General features: G+C 56.3%; 1 pseudogene across 1 annotated transcript in view; it reads right to left on the bottom strand.

Moving 5' to 3' along the window:
- Positions 1–1,323: 1,323 nt before the first annotated feature.
- The window catches only part of LOC114669796 (SH3 domain and tetratricopeptide repeat-containing protein 1-like), a 30,881-nt pseudogene continuing 12,202 nt past the window's right edge, over positions 1,324–20,002 (bottom strand). The window contains exons 3-13 of the transcript XR_013415952.1: positions 16,972–18,645; positions 12,948–13,128; positions 11,622–11,771; positions 8,103–8,222; positions 7,276–7,431; positions 5,957–6,153; positions 5,174–5,276; positions 5,010–5,058; positions 4,382–4,462; positions 2,827–3,048; positions 1,324–1,390 (exon numbers count right to left, since the gene is read on the bottom strand). The product of XR_013415952.1 is annotated as an SH3 domain and tetratricopeptide repeat-containing protein 1-like (transcript). The remainder of the gene's footprint in view (positions 1,391–2,826; positions 3,049–4,381; positions 4,463–5,009; positions 5,059–5,173; positions 5,277–5,956; positions 6,154–7,275; positions 7,432–8,102; positions 8,223–11,621; positions 11,772–12,947; positions 13,129–16,971; positions 18,646–20,002) is intronic.

The raw sequence follows: 20,002 nt of genomic DNA, 5'->3' as shown, positions 1-20,002 counted from the left end.
CCAGCCTGGTCCAACATGGCAAAACCCTGTCGCCACTAAAATACAAAACATTAACTGGGCGTGGTGGCAGGTGCCTGTAATCCCAGCTACTAGGAAGGCTGAGGCAAGAGAATCGCTTGAACCCAAGAGGTAGAGGTTGTAGTGAGCCAAGATCACGCCACTGCATTCCAGTTCGGCCAACAGAGCGAGACTCCATCTCAAAAAAAAAAAAAAGAAAAAAAAGAAAAAAAAGAATGGCTGCTCCATAGGCAAAGTGGCGCCAAAGGCTGCTGGTTGCCCATTTTCATGGTTATTTCTTGATCATACGCTAAACAAGGGTTGGACTATTCATGAGTGTTCCAGGAAAGGGGTGGGCAATTCCCAGAACTGAGAGTTTCTGCCCTCCCTTCTAAGACCATGTAGGGCAACCTCCAGATGTTGCCATGGCATCTGTAAACTGTCGTGGCGCTGGTCGGAGTGTCTTGTAACAGCTAATGCATTATAATTAGCACATAATGAGCCGTGAGGACAATCAGAGGTCACTCTCGTGGCCATCTTGGGTTTGGTGGGCTTTGGCCGACTTTACTGCAACTTGCTTTATCAGCAAGGTCTTTATGACCTGTATCTTGTGGGGACCTCCTATCTCATCCTGTGACTAAGAATGCCTAGCCTCCTGGGAATGCGGCCCAGCAGGTCTCAGCCTCCCTTTACCCAGCCCCCATTCAAGATGGAGTCGCTCTGGTTCTCGTGCCTCTGACAAGTTGGCCTGGGTTGAGTGTTCTCTAGTGTGTGGTTGTTGGAGCTGTTCCTAGGGGTAAGAGGGATTGTCAGTAGGAAACAGGCCTGTTAGCCCGGGGACTGGCACTCTGCCCCAGTATGTCGGCCTCATTTTAGTGGTGGCAAAACTGGGGCTCAGAGACATCAACTCCCTCATCCCGAACCCCCAGACTGTCAGTGGTGGGCTGGGGTTTGAATGTGGGGCTTGAAGACCCGTCATCTCCTCTGGTCCCCCAGTCTCTGCTGCCCAAGAGGAACAGGATCCCAGGATACAGGCCCCTCATGGCACCAGCCAGGGTGGGTGGAGATGGAGAGGCACAGTTCCAAAGCCCCCCGGACTCTGAGGCAGGTCGGGGACCAAGAGCAACCCTGACCTAGGGGCCCCACCCCGAGAAGAATGGCTGCAGGTCCAACCCAGCGGGCACGAAGTCTGTCCTCAGGCAACGTGACGGCGCTTCCGGCTGCTCCAGCCAGGCCGTGCTGTCTTCGTTTCCAATCATGGGGCCTCCTCTCCAATTCCCAAGCCCAACCCACCGAGACAGCGATCTGGAGTCCTCGTGAGGTTTGTCAGCAGTTCTGACGCGCTGCTTCCTGCCAGCCCCGCGGCTGGTTCTGGAAAGCTCTCTGCTGCCCCCTGGTGGGGAGGCTCAGGGTAGGGCTCTGGCTGCAAGCATGGGGTCCCAGAACCTCCTGGCTCTGTCACCTCTGCTGGGTGGAAAACCAACCCAGGATTGAACCAGCAGATGGGTGCCTGATTCCTTATTATCAGAGCTCCATCCACTGGCAAGTCTCTCTGCGGGCCTCAGTTTCCCCTTCCATTAAACGAGGGGCTTGGGGGATACCAAGGAGGGGTAACTGCTTAGTGAGGATGGGAGGTTTCTTCTGGGGAGATGAACACATTTTGAAACTAGATGGCGTGAGTGGTTGCACAGGACTGTGAATGCACAAATGCCACCACATTAATCGCGTTGCAATAGTTAATTGCATGTGATGTGAATGTCACCTCATTTAAAGTGTTTAAAAGAGGGGCCTGGGAGAGTGCAGTGTACGTGAGAATCACGTGGGACACCCACAGTCTCTGAACCTCGGTTTCCTTGCCGTAAACTGGCAAAGAGACCGTGTGAGCTGTGTTCCCTGGGGCCCAGAGATTCCAAGAAGGAAAACCTGGGATTCCTGGGACTGGGATGAGGGCCGGGGGCCGGAAGGGGAGGGGCATGTGGGGATGGCTGCGGTCAGCCCAGATAAGGCTTTCAATACCAAGTAACAGCGTCTACACAGGCGGAGATCCCTGCATCTCACTTCCCACAGGGCTGACCAGTGGCCAGAGGTGGGACTAGCCAGGCTTGGCCCAACCAAGTCTGGGAGCAGAGGACACTGACTGAGGGATCCCCGTCGCCACCCTCACTGGCCTGTGGCTCTCCTGAGACCACAAGAGAGGTCCAGGAGCTGACCTTGGGTCCTAATGGGGGACACCTTCCTGGCTGCAGGCTGACAGGGTGGTGTGGTGGTCAGTGTACTGGGCTCTGCGTCTCCGCCCCTACCTGCTGTGTGACGGTCGGCCAGACACCTAACCTCTCTGTGCCTCTATTTCTCCAATGGCGAACAGGGACACTAGCATCCCCCACATCCGGGCACAGTGGCCTGAAGGTTAAAGGCAACGGCGGCACGAGACCTACAGCAAAAGCTCTGAGCAGGGAGAGCAGGGAGGTGCCCAGAGTTCCACCACCATCTCCCCTCTGGCCGCCGAGGAAACCTAGGCTCATGGTGACCTGGCCCAGGTCTGTTGGACTCACAGTCCTTCTCATCCCCAAGAGGGCTGCCACCAGGGAAGGAGCTGGCCCCTAGACACAGCCCAGGAAGCACACAGGGAAGGATGCCCTGGGGACTTTGGTATGTTATTGCAAAAAAAACCATTTATTGCTATTTGAACCGTGTTTTCATGCCTCCATTTCCCAGAAAATGAGCCACGGAGACACCAGGAGAGGCAGGAGACCATCCTCCTTGCACAAAACCCATTCCCTCGGATGCTGTCCTCAGCGAGGGTGGCTGAGGGTCAACCAGGGGGCCCACCCGCAGAGTGGCAGAGGAGGTAGGTTGACCCTGCGGATGTTGAGTTCTGTGGCGAAGGTCCTGGCCTTCTGGTAGAAGAGGATCGACTTCTCGCGGTCCAGGAGGAAGTTGTGGGAGATGGTGGCCGGCCACGTGTAGATCTTCAGCCGTGCCTTCTTGTTGCCCAGGTCCACGGCAGCTGCCAGTGCCAGCTGGTAGTACCCGGCTGCATCAAAAGGGGTCCTGAAAGGGACAGGCCATGCTCAGCAAAAGGGGGACTCGGAGCCCGTCTTCCCAGAGGCCGTTCCTGTCTCCAGGTCATTCCACATGTCCAGCCAATGCTGGCTCACCCCATGAGCCCCGAAGCCTGTGACACTGCTGTGGTCTCAGCTGCAGGAGGTGGGGATGACCCTGACACCCCTGGAAGCCTTCCTGAGTGTCCCTATGCCCCACTCACCCCAAGCCTCCTGCCCCAGTGCCACCCTCTCTGCAGGCAGTGGCTGCTTTCCCCATGGGCTGAGGTCAGGGCAGATCCTGCCTGCTCTGAGAGTTCCATGCAGGACCCGTGGCTCCAAGCCACAGCAGGGGCACAGCGTTGAGTGACCCAGGCTCCCCTCTGGCCCCTGTCCATGCTGACCATTTCCAGGCCCTCCACGGGCCAGGCCAGGTACAAAACCATCTCACAGGTGTCCTCTCTGGCAATGTTCCCTGAAATACTGACGGAGTGTGACTCCCCAGACATCCACTCCTGTTTTCAATGCATCTTTGGCTCAAACTCACCATCCCTGGGTTGGGATGCCGTCTCCCAGACCTCCTCCTTGACCCTCCCATCCCCCACCCGGCTTCTCCCCAGGCACCTCCTCCACATGGGGGTCACCCAAGGGACCTCTCTAAGACCCATGCCTGGCCTGTTCCTCTTTACCATCTCAAGATGGCTCCCAGGGCCAATGAGAAAGTCCAAGATGCAGCAGTCCATTCCCTCACTGCCCCGCCCCACACACGGAGCAGGGGCATGAGAAGGCCCCGAGTCACCGCCACTGCTCATCCAATGCCCCCCAGCCCAGCCGAACACTGGACTCTGTGCTGGGTGCGTGGCTGAGCCTAACGTCCTTGCTCCCAGTCTGAGGGACCTTTGAGTGAACACTGACCACACAGGGTGGCCCGGGCTGTGGCAGAGGGAAGCCCAGGAGGCCCCAGACTCAGCCGGGGGTGGAAGGCAAAGGCTTCCTGAAGGGGTGGGGGCTTCCCAACTAAACAGGAAGAAGCCAGCCAAAGCATATGTCTCTGCGTGTGCCTGTGCATGTGCTTGTGCATGTTTCTGTGCCTGTGTGCATGCCTGTGTGTGCGCGCGCCTGTGTGTGTGCATGTGCCTGTGTGTGTGCGTGCCTGTGTGTGCGTGTGCCTGTGTCTGTGTGCATTTGCGTGTGCATTTCCATGTGCCTGTAGTGTGTGAAGCAGCTAGTGAGTGGCAGGCTGAGCCAGGACACACCTAATCCACCCTATTCCAGGGCTCACTCTCATGTGTAGACTAAAGGGGACCCCATTTTAGAGGCAATTGGCAAAGATGCCCATTTACCCCTGCTTCTCTGCCAGCCTTCCAGGCTCCATCCAGCCCAGCTTTTTCTCCCACTCCTCTGGGCCCTGGGTCCAGAGCCTCCTATACAAGGAGGAGGGTGTAGCCTTGGAAAGACAGCCGCCCTTGGGGAATTCCAAGGCGGCCTCCCTGTGGGAAGCTGGCCCGCGCTGACAGCATAGTCACGATGAGGCCCAGAGGGCTGTGCATGGGAAGGAGGTGAAGGAAGGTTGTGCATGGGAAGGAGGTGAAGGAAGGTTGTGCACGGGAAGGAGGTGAAGGAAGGTTGTGCACGGGAAGGAGGTGAAGGAAGGTTGTGCACGGGAAGGAGGTGAAGGAAGGTTGTACATGGGAAGGAGGACTGTGCATGGGAAGTAGGTGAAGGAGGCCTCTGCCCCTCGACCCCAACCGTGGACTTTGGCCTCTCAGGTACTACTTGGCCCTTTCCTTTCTCCTGGACAGGCGGAATGGGCGGCAGGCTTGACCAAGAGAGATAAAGGCCTCTTCTGGGAGGCCAGTCCCCCTGGGTCCCAGGCGAGCCCCTGAGCGGTGAGCAGCGTCCCTCTGGGCCTGACACCTGGCACCTCCCTGTCTGGCTGGGACTTGGGAGACCACAGGGACCACTTCTGACCACCAGGTGTCGCCAGCACTGGGCAGAGGCCTCCCGGGCAGCCCCAGGCCTGCGGTGGAGGAAACGGGGCGGGGTCTTAGGGCTGCCGCAGCTCCCCATGTTGTTCTAAGGCCGCCAAGATCGACTGGAGCGCCCTGGCCCCTCAGCCCATAAGGAGCACTGACGCGGCGCCGGTGCGATGCTGAGGGGGAGCGGTGCCTGCTGGGCAGAGGGGTGGAGACACCCCAGGTCTGAGTCTGCCAGTCCCAGCTCTCCACCCCTGCAGGGCTGGGGGCAGAGGGAGCACAGCACCTTCCCTCGAGACAGACCCGACCCAGCAAGGCCTCAGCCTGGCTGGCTGGGGCCCCGCCCCACTGCACCTGCCCTAAGCTGGGGTTTCCCTGTCTGTGAACCCAATGGTAAGACACTGGGGTCCCACCCCACCCTTCCTGGGTGGTGTGAAGATTCAAGGTGTCTCGGGACTCCAGGAAGGAGTTGCTCAGTGCAGGCTGGCACCCTGGGCAGGCTTCCTAGAGGAGGTGCCAGGATTTGATCTTGCAACGTGGATTCAATGTGAGGATGATGCCGTCCTCCGAAATGTCCTTCTCCCAACCCTGTTTTCTTTGTTAAATGCAACTTGACACTTGACTGTCAAGACTCAGCTTTGGTGTCACCTCCTCCAGGAGGGCCCCCCTGACTACAATCCCCCTTCTCTACTCGGAGGCCACCATTGCACAATCATGTGTCAGCCTCCCTGGCTGAGACTGAGTTCCTGAGGGTGGGGCCTGGCCATCTTGGGAGCTGGGTTGTATCTGCTAAGCTTGCCGGCTCCTCCAGCTGGGTGCAGAGCTCCAGGGAGGCCACTGGGCCATTCCTAAGGAAGGCTGGAACCCAGGCCTCTGGGGTCTGGGTGGAGATCTCACTCCAAGGGGGCCGGGAACACCCCAAGCCCTGCCCCTCCTACCCACCTTCAGGTCATAGAAGATGATGTCACCGAGCACCAGGTACACCTTCACGTAGTAGAGGGTCTCCTCGTCAAACTCCAGGGGCAAGTTGCAGAGCTACAGGGCCTTGAGGTAGAAGTGCTCCGCCAGCTTGCCATGGCCCAACCGGTGGTGCAGGGCTGCCAGCCGGTGGTAGTCCATGCGTTCGTTCAGCCGGTCCCCTGGGGTGCAGGCCAAAGGGGCAGGTGTGAGGACGCGGCTCCCTGGGGCAGGGAGGGCACAGGCCCCTCAGGAGCAGGTATGCAGACCCCGGGCAGCACACCTGGCTTGCCTCCAGGCACCTGTGGTCACCTGGGCAGCTCTGGCCATTCCCTTCCAGGTTCCCAGACTCACTTTCCCATCTGCAAAGCAGAACTAATAAGGCCTGCCCCTGTCTACTGTGAGGCTTTGGCAAAGTCGGACTTGGATGGCCCAGCTCTGTGCCTACACATAGCCACCTGCCTTTGCTCACTGGTGTTATGTCTTTTTTTTTTTTTTTTCCTTTTTGTGGAGAATGGGGTCTCGCTATATTACCCAGGCAGGTCTCGAACTCCTGGGCTCAAGCTATCCTCCCGCCTCTGCCTCCCTGAGAGCTGGGATTACAGGCGTGAGCCACCGCGCCCGGCTGCTCACTGGTTTTAACCAGGGGAGCCCAAAAGCCATGCAGTCCAGGTGCTCCCGGGACCCCGGCTCCAGGCAACCCAACGACGTGACATCTGACTCCTCCTGGGTGTGTCACGATCAGAACCCCTACCTTGGGGAGTCAGCTGCACACCTACTGTGTACTGGGCCACGGGGCACAAGGCGCTGGGGCATGTGGCCTGCCTAGGGTTCCCTGTCTCTGGAGGGGGACAGACGACCCTGGCACAGCACCAGGGGATACCTGGCCTTAAGGGGCAGACTGCTGGAAGGGGAACTGGGATTTTATCAGCCAGAGAGCCATGTGGTTGATAAGGGTGGGAAGGGCACAAGAGAAAGGGAATGTGCCACTCAGCCTGACACATACAGGAACCAACGAGATGCCTGGCATATCTGGAAGGCAGAGGGCACACTGGGCGGCCCTTGTGGTCAGCAGCAGAAACAGGCAGAGGAAGCAGAGCTCAGTCAGGCAGGGAGCTCTGTACTGCGTGAGAGACCTCGGGCTGTGCCCCACAGCCGGACGGGGAAGCCCGTTGGGTCGATCTGCCTGCCTGGACAGGAGACCAGGAAAATCCAGCAGCTGTTTCAGCTCCTGGCCTGCAGACCTGGAGGCTGGGCTCTGGCAAAATGTGGGTCCTGGCAGGGTGGGGGCTCAGGGGACTTACCCAGAGTGATGCTGAGTGCTAGGGCCATGTAGGCAAACTCCAAGCCCTCCTGGGGCTTCTCCAGTGTGGCCAGGAGTGCCACCAGCTTGTTGCACAGCTGTAGCTGCAGCTCCGCCTCGCGGTTGCCCGTAGTCACTCCAGGGGCAGGGCCTGGTCCTACCACACAGGCAGGTGGGGTCAGGTTTCCCGCAGCACCCACCTTGCCCACAGCCCTCCTCAGAGCTCAAACATGTACTTGGAGCTTCCCACGCCCCAGCTACCCCTGCACCTCGACACAGCTCTGTGCTCTGGGATAACACACAGTTCAGACACCCAAGTTGGGGGCTGAAGAGTCACCTGAGGCCCATCCAGCTACACTCGACAGCCTCAGACCAGCCTCTCCCACCTGGGCACCGGGGGTCTGACTGGGGGGAGCCAGCACTCCTCTCTGCTCTAAAAACACCACATTTATCTGTGCCCAGGGCTGAGCCACACTGTGAGCTCAGAGGAAGGGAGAAGCCATCCCACTTCGGGGTACATGCAGACCTGGGCCTCCCACTGATGCTGTGTGTCCTTTGACATGTCCCTGTGCCTGAGCCTCAGTTTCCTCATCTGGAAGATGGGGACAGGACTTCCCACTCATGGTTGCTTGAGGTCATCAGGTACAAAGGTACAGCCATTGTCACATCCAGAGCCCGAGCGTTTGTCCCGGGCAGGGGCACGGTCAATATCATTCCGGTGAGACCACTTGGAAACTCATCATGTGCATGGGTGGCCCTGCCTCCAGGTGGGAGACCTCTACCGTGCCCCACTGAGGCCCACCCACATCAGCCCACAGGCCAGCTCACCCGGTAGAAGGACATGCCTTCCTCCCGCTCCCAGGCCCCATTGAAGATGTCTCCAGCTGCCTCAAACAGCTCCAGCCCCAGGTTGGGGTTCCCTGTGTACAGGTCCACATTCTGTGCCACCTGAAAGGAGACAGAAGTTCCCTCAAGACCCACACCTAGCGAGGTGGCTACGCGCACCTTTGCCAGCCTCCTTCCTCTCACACACTACAGGTACACCTGAGCATTTTTCAAACCCTGTGCATGAGGGCTGCCCCCACCACTGGCATGAGGACAATGAACTGATGCACCTGAGTGCCAGGAGGTGACTGAGCAGCTGCAGCCCAGGAGCCCGATACCTGTGAATCCTACCAACAAGGCTAGCCCTAGCCCACTCCCCCTGCACTCAAAACAGTCTCCGTGGCCCCCAGATTGCTGGGAGCCCAGCCCCTGGCACCTTTCTGCGTTGCCACATCCCTGCCACATCAGCAGTGTTTGTGGGTGGGCCTGGTCCTCTCTTGGCCATGAGCTCTTGATCCCTCTCCTCAGCTCAAGGAGATATACAGCAGGTGCTCAATAATGAAAGCTTCACCAGGCTCGTGGGCTTCACAATTTGTTCCAGATCACACTGTGTTTGGAAAAGCCTCTGAAAACAGTCACTATGATAGATTCATTTTGTAAGGAGATGTGCCACGTGTCACTTGGAGCAAGCTCTTCTGTGTGTTAACTGAGTGGTCACATTATTTGAGCATGTGCTGTATACCAGCAGGTGCTGTGCACTGTGAGGGGCCACGCCTCTGCCCTCAGGGAGAAGATGCTGGCCACTGGGGGAGGATGTGAGGGAACCAGTTGGAGGGAGGGAAAAGGCACACAACAGGTGCTCAGCAGTGGTTTAGGAATGAGTGGATGGATGGATGAATGGATGAGGAGATGTAGACACATGGATGGATGGATGGGTGTGCGGATAGATGAATGCTTGGATGGATGGATGGATGGATGGGTGGATGGGTGGGTGGGTGGATGGATGGATGGGTGGGTGGGTGGGTGAAATTTTGTGTGTATGTCTGTATGTATGTATGGGTGGGTAGATAATGTATGGATGGGTGGAGGGTAGATGATGTATGTACATGTGGATGGATAGATGGTGGATAGACGAATGTGTGGATAAACAAATGGACAGATAGATGAATGGAGGGATGGATTAATAGGTAGATTGGTGGGTGGATGGATGAATGATGGATGGACGAACGGTGGATGGATGGACGAACGGTGAATGGATGGATGGGAGAAAGGATGGATGATGGAAGGATGGAAGGATGAACAGGTGGATGGATGGATGATGGAAGCATGGATGGATGATGGAAGCATGGATAGATGATGGATGGATGGATGGATGGATGGATAAACAGATATGTGGATGGATGATGGATGGATGGAAGGATGAACAGGTGAATGGATGGATGATGGAAGGATGAATGGACACATGGATGGAACAACAGGTGAATGGATGGATAGACGGGTGAATGGATGGATAAAAGAATGGATGAATGATGGATGGATGAATGGACTGATGGATGAATGGACAGATGGATGGATGATGGATGGATGGATGATGGATGGATGGATGGATGATGGATGGATGGAAGGATGAACAGATGAATGGATGGATGATGGAAGGATGGATGGATGAATGGATAAATGGATAGATGGATGAATGATGGATGGATGGAAGGATGAACAGGAGGTGAGTAGATGGTTGATGGAAGGATGGATGGATGATGGATGGATATATGGACGAATGGATAAATGGATGAATGGATAAATGGATGGATGGATGAATGATGGATGGATGAATGGTGGATGGATGAATGGTGGATGGATGGAAGGATGAACAGGTGGATGGATGGAAGGATGGAAGGATGAACAGGTGAATGGATGGTTGATGGAAGGATGAATGGACGGATGGATGGATGAACAGGTGAATGGATGGATAGACGGGTGAATGGATGGATGATAAATGGATGAAGGATGGATGATAAAAGGATGGATGGATGAATGGACAGATGGATGGATGATGGCTGGATGGATGATGGATGGATGGAAGGATGAATGGATGAATGGATGGATGATGGAAGGATGGATGATGGAAAGATGGATGGATGATGGAAGGATGGAAGGATGGATGGATGAATGAATGGATAAATGGATGGATGGAAGGATGAACAAGAGGTGAGTGGATGGATGATGGAAGGATAGATGGATGATAGATGGATTGATGGATATATGGATGAATAGATAAATGGATGGATGGATGAAGGATGGATGGATGGAAGGATGAACAGATGAATGGACGGATGATGGAAGGATGGATGGATGAATGGATGAACAGGTGGATGGATGGTGGCTGAATGAATGAATGATGGATGGACGAATGGATGGATGGATGGATGATGGATGGATGAATGGAAGGATGAACAGATGAATGGAACGATTAACAGGTGAATGGATGGATGATAGAAGGATGGATGGATGGATGGAAGGATGAGCAGACGAGTGGATGAATGATGGAAGGATGGATGGATGATGGATGGATGGAAGAATGAACAGGTGAATGGATGATGGAAGGATGGAAGAATGGATGGAGGGATGGATGAACAGGTGAATGGATGGATGGATGATAAAAGGATGGATGATGAATGAATGGATGGATGGATGGACAGGTGAATGGATGGATCATGGATGGATGGAAGATGGTTGGATGGATAATGGAAAGATGGATGGAAGGATGGATGGAAGCATGGATGGACAGAAGAATGGATGGATGGAAGGATGGATGGATGGAAGGATGGATGGATGGACGGACGAAGAGATGGATGGACGGACGAAGAGGTGAATGGATGGACGAAGAGGTGAACAGAAGAATGATGGATGGATAGATGGATAGAAGGATGAACAGTTGGATGGATGATGGAAAGATAGATGGAAGGATGGATAGATGGACGAACAGGTGAATGGATGGATGAACAGGTGAATGGATGGATGGATGGACAGGTGAATGAATGGATGATAAAAGGATGGATGGATGATAGATGGATGGACGGAGGGATGGATGATGGATGGATGGATGGATTCGAGGAAAGACGAACAGATGAACGGATGGATGATGGAAGGATGGAAGGATGGATGGATGGATGGATGATGGATGGATGGATGGAAGGACCCACAGGTGTATGGGAAGATGATGGAAGAATGGATGGATGGATGGATGATGGATTGATGGATAGAAGGATGAGCAGGTAAACAGATGATGGAAGGATGAATGGATGGGTGGATGGACAGGTGAATGGATGGATAGACGGGTGAATAAATGGATGATAAAAGGATGGATGAATGGTGGATGGATGGATGATGGATGGATGGACAGAAGAATGGATGGATGGATGGAAGGATGAACAGGTAAATAAATGATGGAAGGATGAATGGATGGGTGGATGGACAGAGAGTGAACAGCACAGGGGTCCTCCTGCATCCCTTGCCACTCACCTGGATGTACAGGTCACCAGCTCGCTCTGCCGCAAGATGTAATAGATCTTCCCTGCTTGCAGCCAGGCATACGCCTCCTTCTCTTTCCTCTGGAGGTCAATGAAAATCCCCAGACTTCGTTTGGTGTAGTCCAGAGCAGATTTGTAGGCCCTGGAATCAGACACAGGTGTCAGAACAAGGGCTCTCATCCTCCTGGAACCAGTCTGCCTCCACCCGTGGGTCTGGTGACAGATGAACCTGGAATGTGGGGACTGGGAACGGCCCTCTCGTGTGTGCAGTGTTCTGCCCTTCCCAGGCTGCTGGGAGGGCCAGGGTGAACACACACGGCATGGAAAAGATGAAGGACATCCTTCTGAGGGAATCGAGCATCATGCTGCCCTGTGGCAGGAGGAGTGTGCTAGTCCATCTCCCCTGCCTCCCAGACATGGCCTGTGTCTTCTCCAGATGCACCAGGAGCCGTTAGTGTTCAGAGGCTATCTGGGCCGATGGTTCCCAAGGTGTGCAGGCATCACAGTCACCCGGAGGCCGGTCTGTACAGATTGCTGGCCCTGCCCCCAGAGCTTCTGGTTCCACAGGCCTGGGGCAGGCCCTAGAACTCCCACTTGCCACAAACTCCTAGGTGACATGGATGCTGCTCTACTGGTCCAGGGACTACACTTTGAGAAGCATGGCTCTAGCACACTGGCCCATTTCCTTCTGTGAACCTGAGGCCAAGACTGGAGCCAGTCTCCTGGGTCGCCATGGAATCTGGCTCCTTCCCTGCTCTCTCAGTAAGTCCAACACTCGAGGGGGTGTGACTGCAGCAATGTCACTGGGCCCTATGGGTGGGGTGGCCAGGGCCATGGTTACCCCAACAGGTCAGGATGCTTGGGGGAAGCCGAGTAGGCCACTTATGGGACGTGAGACCTTGGAAACCGTGCCCCAGGGAAGCAGGTGACACAACTGGCTCTGTCTTCTGTGGGAGAGAAGCCACAGGTGGCTGCTGTGGTCACATTTAAGGGGACAGATGAAGGCCAGGAGGGAAGATTCGGGGCAGGCAGAGGTCAGACGACAAAAGCCACCACAGTAGGAAGAACAGCCCAGAGTGCACGTACTGCCTCTGCTGGGGTTGAGATGACCTTTGACCCAACAAGGGAGGCTCAAGCTGGGACTCACGGGCCAGCAGCAGCCCTGGAACGACCCCAGGCCCACCAGCTCAAAGCATCTGATGCCAAAGAACCAAATGATCAAAAGGAGGGGGGCTGCTGGCGCCCTGGGCCAGCTTCCCTGTGCCCCTCTCCCTGCCCTGCCTGCCCCCACCTCCACCACTGCAAAGCCAGCCCTTACTGCTCCATGCCCAGGGACAGGTAGAGCTGACTGATGGTCTTCAGGATGTGCCCCTCCAGCACCTTGTCGGCCACCTTGCGGGCCAGGGAGAGCTGGAGCTCGTGGTAGATGACACACTGGGCCTCGCTGGGCATGACGGCGCTGTAGAAGTAGCACAGCCGCTAGACGGCCTGCAGCTGGCCTGGGCAGAGGACAAAATGGAAGACGTTAGTCTCCCAGCATCGAAGCGAGGCTGGCTGGGGTCGGAGACCCCGGTGCCGTGCTTGCCTCTTTCATACCTCTGTGAGCCTGGGCCCCATAGGCGGGGAGCCTGAGTGCAGACAGGCCATGTACCCGTGCCAGGGCAGACACCGAGCACACCGTGACATGGGCACAGCTTGATGCAGATGCTCATGGTACAGGCCGGCCTTCTTTACAACTCCCAGGGCCGAGGTCCTGGCCAGGCTCGGCCCCTGCACCAGGCCATCTATTTCTGCTTCACAAAGCCCCTCTGGCCAGGACCAGGGCCGCCTTCAGCCTGAGCTGATGAGGCCAGGGGCACAAGTAGCCCCTGTCGCAGATGGAACCCTGAGAGAGCAAAGCCAAGCGTCATGTCTGCCACACACGGCATCATGTTGGGGGAATGGGGTTCAAAGCCGGCCCCTGGCGTTCCCACACATGCTTCTCTCATGGCACCAGGCTCCAAACCCACAGGTTCACTGGCCTCTCCCAAAGCCAGGGCACTGGGAACGGTCAAAAGCTTCTGATTTTCTAGTGTCAGAAACATTCCGGAGATTAACACCGGAAACCAGGTACGCCGAATGGACATCTGTCACACACGCCACCCAACAACAGCTGAATACACCGTCCTCTCGAGCACCCATGGGACATTCCCCATGACAGACCATGGGCCAGGCCACAAAATGAGCCTCAGTGAATGGAGAAGGACTGAGACCAAAGCAGAGGTGTTCTTCAGCTGTACTGGCACGAAACTGGAAATCAACAGTGAAGGAAATGTGGGAGATTCAAAAATACGTGGAAATTACACACTGCTAAACAACCAGTGAGTCAAAGAGACCATCAGGGAAACCGAAAACTAATTTGAGAAGAATGCAAACAAATGCACAGCCCGGGCCAGCGCAGTGGCTCACGCCTCTCATCCCAGCACTGTGGGAGGTCGAGGCGGGAGGATCTCTTGAGTCCAGGAGTTTGAGATCAGCCTGGGAAACATGGTGAAATCCCGTCTCGCTCTATTAAAAAAAAAAAAAAAAAAAAAATTAGCCAGGTGGGGTGGTGCACATCTGTAATTCCAGCTACTCGGGAGGCTGAGGCATGAGAATGGCTTGAACCTGGGTAGAAGGTGCAGCGAGCCAAGATTGCACCACTGCACCCCAGCCTGGGCAGTAGAGCACAACTCTGTCTTTAAAACAAAAAAAAAATAGCGCAGCGTATCAAAAATTCCAAGATGCAGCTAAGGCAGCACTGAAAGGGAAATTTATAACTGTAAATGTCTACATTCAAAGAAAGAAGAAAAATCTCAAGTCAATAACTTAACCTTCCACCTTGAGAAACTAGAAAAAGAACTAAACCCAAAGTGAATAAAAGGAAGAAAATAATAAATGTGAGAGTGGAAATGGGAAGTAAAAATACAGAGAATGGAAAAACAAAAGAGATACTCAACAGAACCGAAGGTGGGTTTTTTGAAGATAATAACAAAATTGACGAATATTTCTCCAGACTGACCAAGAAAAGAAAGACGGGACACAAATGACTAAAATCAGAGACTGAGCACCATGGCTCACGCCTGTCATCCCAGCGCTTTGTGAGGCGGAAGTGGAAGGATCGCTGAGGCCAGCATTCAAGACCAGCCTGGGGGAACATGATGAGACCCCATCCCTAATAAAAATAAATAAATAAAAACCCAAGTTTCTAAAATCAGAAATGAAAGAGGAAACATTATTGCCGACCTGACAGAAATAAAAGGATTCCATGAAAACACTACGAACAATTGTACACCAAGAAATCAGACCATCCAGACACAACAGCCACACTCCTAGAAGGACACAAACTACCGAAAGTGACTCAAAAATGACCCCAAGGAAGCATGTGGGGCATCAGCGGCACCCTCGGTCTCCTCGACTGTTCAGCTCAGGGTGGGGAGACAGGGAAGCATGATCCCCGTTCCCTGGCCTGCATTTCCAAGTCTGAATCCCCCAGCACGCCAGGGAGGGCCTCGTAGGAGGAGGTGCCACAGGCTGTTGTGCCAGGAGCCACCGGAGGCTGCAGTGGGGGCTGGGGCGCTGGGTTCCTGGAGGGTCTCCTTCCAGTCAGAGAATGCCCCTGGGGAAGAAGCCTGGGTCAGAACCCCCCACCCCTCCTTGGGCAGATATATGGGACCAGGGCCCCTTCACATGGTCCTTTCCAAAATCTCATCCCTCATAGGGCCAGGAGTGGGTGCCAGGCCTGTGCTGGGAAATGGGCAGGTTTGGTCACAGCCCCTGGGGCTCTGGCCCAGGCCACAGGAGGCACCTCTGAGTGGTCTCACGATGCCATGACAAAGCGCTGCAAGGCAGAGGGGACTCAACAGTATCCCTCGACTCAGCCATTTTCCTGGACTCAACTTCCTCATCTATCCTCTGCGGCCTAGATTTCAGACAGCCCTGCCCACCTACTGTCCGTTCACTGCTCAGTCTGCAGTGACTGTTCGATAGCACCCCATGGCTCCCCAGTGCTCTTGGGGAAAAGGCCAAGCCACAGCCTGAGGCCCCAGGCCCTGCTTAGCTCTCCAGAAGAGCTTCTCACCATCCAGCACCCAACCCACCCGCTCCCAACTCTGCACCTCCCTGCATAAGCCCTGCTCACTCACCCCCGCTCATACCCCACTCATCCCTGCTCACACTCCCGCTCACTCACCCCCACTCACTCATCCCCGCTCACACCCCACTCATCCCCGCTCACACTCCCGCTCACTCACCCCACTCACTCATCCCCGCTCACACCCCACTCATCCCCGCTCACACTCCTGTTCACTCACACCCCATTCACTCACCCCCACTCACACCCCACTCATCCCCGCTCACACTCCCGCTCACTCACCCCCACTCACACCCCATTCATCCCCGCTCACACTCCCACTCACTCACCCCCACTCACGCACCCCTGCTCACAACCCACTCATCCCCGCTCACACTCCCGCTCACTCACCCCACTCACGCACCCCTGCTCACAACCCACTCATCCCCGCTCACACTCCCGCTCACTCACCCCCATCACACCTCCGCTCACTCACCCCAACTCACTCATCCCCGCTCACACTCCCGCTCACTCACCCCCACTCGCTCATCCCTGGTGCTTCACACAGGCTACACCACCAGCCCCTCCCCCACCACCTATTACTTGACTAAATCCTCTCAACCCTCTGGTCCCACACTAAAGAGGCTTCCCTAACCCGGGGCCAACTGGTGCCCCGCCATCACGCCACTCACACTTTTGTGGCTTCTCTGGCCTGAAGCTCCCATTCCCACACTCAGTCCCTGCCACCCGAGGACTCCACAAGCCCCATTTGTGGGTGGGGCCTGACACACTCTGCATGAACTGCTCTGCGGCTTTGGGCAATCACCCACCCCCTGTCCCCTGTGAAGTGGGATGACAGGTGCGCAGGTTGCCAACATACCAAGCAGATCACACGGGCACAAGAACCGGTGTCAGGGCCTGGCTCATGGAGGGGCCCCAAGTCCCAGCGCAGCAGAGCCTGCCTTGATCCCAGGGTTATGTCTAGGGATTCCCAGCAAGCAGGACTTTCCATGCTCAAGGCAGGATGGTCCCTGGGCAAACCAGGAAAAGCTGGCTGCCTCAGTAGGGCACAGAGGACCTGGCCCTGCATGGGAACCGCCTGTCTCCAGGGCGCTTGCCAACATCTGCTGCTGGCCATGACTCAGCACTTTCGATGGTGGAAAAACCACCACTTGTTTCCGAATCACAAACCCCAGGTGTGCCCTGACCTGAGTGGCCCCGGAAGGCGCACAGGGGGAACGGGGGCACTCACTCTCCACATGGCCCATCTCCACGGCGACCAGAAGGGCCCACTCATAGTAGCCCTTGTCCTGCTGGGCTGGGCCCTGGCGGGTGCAGAGGTGGCCCAGCTACAGGAGCACGTGGGTGAAGTCCTGGCCACACTCCCTGCAGGGCAGCCTCGAGAACAGCCGCACAGCCTCCAGGAGGTAGTGCTGGGCCAGCCTTCTGGCACCCCAGAGCAGGCACAGGGTCCCGAAGTTGGCCAGCACCACTGCCTGGTTCCTCCGCTGGCCCAGGTACCAAGCCGCCCGTAGGGCGCAGTAGTAGCCCTCGGCTGCCTGCCTCGTCTGGCCTGTCCTCTTCAGAGCCACGGCCACCATGTTGGCAATCACACCCTCCTGGTCCTCGCTGGCCACCACTGCATCCTGGACAGACTGCAGGATGTTCAGGGCCACCGGGCTCTGTCCATGAAGCACGTGCAGCCAGGCCAGGGCCACCAGGGGGTCCACGATGGCACAGACTCCGGCAACAGCACTGGCTTCCACCCCCTGTGTCATGAAGGTGATGGCTGGGCCGTGATAGCCACGGTGGCTGTACAGTTGGGCCAGGCTGGCGTGGAGAAGGCCGCGCAGCACGTGGCCTGTGCCCAGGGTTAGGGAGGCCAGCGCTCGCCTGAGGTAGTGGGAAGTCTGGGTGGGGAGGCTGTGGGGCTGGAGGGCGTTCTGGAGCACCAGGTTCACACTTCTTAGCGAGCCGGCCAGCAAGTCCTGTGTCCTCAATGAGGCCACCATGACACAGGCTCAGCACGAGGTGGGGCAGGCACTTGCGGCCAGGAGTAGGAGCCAGGAGATGTCAGCCAGCAGTAGGGAGCAGTCTGAGAGCCACGCAGCCTCTGGGGCTCCCGAGTCCCTGTGCAAAAGCAGCAGCAGCTCTAGGAAGGGCAGGGCCTCCTCGAGCTGCTTGAGGTGCACATGGTGCCTGGCCAGCAGGAAGCAGGCCCGGGCCGCGGCCTGCAGGCTCTGGCCACCACCATCTGCTGCAGGGCCAGCTGCAGGAGCTCTCCCTCCACCTCGGTGCTGCAGATGTGACCCGGCGTCCCCAGGAGCAGGGCCATGGCTTTGGGAACCACCTGTGTACCCTTCTCCCGTTCTGCTTCCGGTAAATGCTGGCCAGGTTGGCGTACACAGCCACCACCAGGAACAGGTCCCCAAAGCTGCCCTCCAGGGACCCCAGTGCTTCCTCCAAGTACACCCGGGCCCGGGACAGCTTGAGCCTCCTGCTGCACAGCCGCCCCAGGAGGAAGCAGAGTCTGGCCAGGGCCATGAAGAGGCCAGCTTTCTTGGCCACCCCTCGGGCCTGTGCCAGGCGCCCAGTCAGCTCCTCCTCATTGCTAAAGCTGCAGAACATGCCACTCAGCCATGGCCATGCCACACCGTACAGGCCACAGAAGCTGGCCTTGTACCCGGGGGCGTTCAGGAACACAGCAGTGAGGTCAGGGCCTCTGGGTCCTCCCAGTCGTCCTCAGCTTCCAAGAAGAAGGAGGGCTCCTCGGGGTCCTGCAAGCTCATGTTGCTGGATGCCGCACAGAGACCCCAGGATGCTGGCTCCTGGGGGCAGCCTGGGCAGGTCTTGCATTGTTCTAGAACATTCTTCACCTTCGGCAGGGTCGCCTGTGGCTCCAGGCCCAGGCAAGGTGGAGGTATTTCTGCAAGTCACAAAAACACCTAGACAGATTAGAGTTCAGCATTGAGTCCTTGGTCCACTGGGGACAGGGTCCCCACATCCCCCCTCTCTGTGTCCCTGGCGCAGCTTGCCATGAGCCCTTGAGAATTATGTGCAATGCAAACCCGGGCCTGGAGCACGTAGGAACTCCGGCACTATGGGGACAGAGAGAACACGCAGGCCCGTGGCCCGACTCTCCTACAAAATCACCCTCCTGTCCTGCTTTGTCGCCCACCTCACAGCATGGTTTTAGGAGACTATGTCAGCTCAGTGATCCCTCAGAGATGCCTTTCCCTTTAGAAAGAATCAAAGCCTTCTAACTGGACCCATGTATATGCAGCACTACAACTACAAATGTAACTTTTGTCAGCATATTGGGCCCCCTGGTGGGGTACAGGAATCCATGAAATCCTCAACAGCCAATCAGAGCTATTGATCAGCTCAAAAGCTGCTATGCAAAATTGGTAAAGCCACCGACGGCACAGGACAGGGCTGTTGTACCCATGTACCCAGCTCCGTGCAGGGAAACGGACCATCGCTGCAGGAAGGAAGGGAAAGCTTCCAGGCCCCTGTGGCCACCTTCACCTTCAATGGTCTGAAAACCTGAAGCCCACAGTTCCTAAAGGGTTAACAAAGGCCAGCGTGCTCCAGCAGCCCACTGGTGCCTGCTGGCTTTGGTGGATTCCTAGCCAAAGCCCCCTCCCAGAGGTGAGCAAACAAGCACATTTCCTGTTGGAAAACCTGGGAAGAAAGGAGGCATTACTGGGAAGGAAAAAACTAGATTTAAACAGACTCTCTGTTTCAAGCTCACATGTAAAAAATATTTTCAGTACAAACTGCCTCCTTATTCATCTGTAAAGCCTTGGAATTAAAAAAATAAATAAATATGATTTAGAGGCAAATGTCTGACTTGACTACACTAGATTAGCTAAGAAATCTCCCCAATCTGGCAGAGGTACACAGCCCCTCCCAGCCACTACCCTGGCCTCCGGGGCAGCTGGAGAGCCACGTGCCTTTGCTCCAGTGACTTTGGCAGAGGGTGGAACCACCCCCTCCCTGAGGCAAACCTACAACAGCCTTCCCTTCCCCACTGGCTCCCCTCAGGAAGGAGCAGACCCTTCAGGGACCTCAGTTGAGGCCCCTGCAACCTAAAGCTCTGCATTCTGCTACCCGCTGAGGGCAGTGTGGCCTCCCATCTCTGAGGCGGAGCACAGGGTGAACTGCAGCTTCTCCAGGTCATGAAGAAGGAACCCACAGCTACATGTGGTCTCCAGCAGTGGAAAGGATGTCCCACCTCGGTCGGTGACCAGGCAGGGGTCAGCATGTTCATTGGAAGAAGT

The sequence above is a fragment of the Macaca mulatta genome, chromosome 3 (assembly GCF_049350105.2).
Source record: "Macaca mulatta isolate MMU2019108-1 chromosome 3, T2T-MMU8v2.0, whole genome shotgun sequence".
NCBI classification, from domain to species: domain Eukaryota; kingdom Metazoa; phylum Chordata; class Mammalia; order Primates; family Cercopithecidae; genus Macaca; species Macaca mulatta.
Note: the sequence above shows the minus strand (reverse complement) of the source record. Positions and strands in the feature narration are given on the sequence as shown.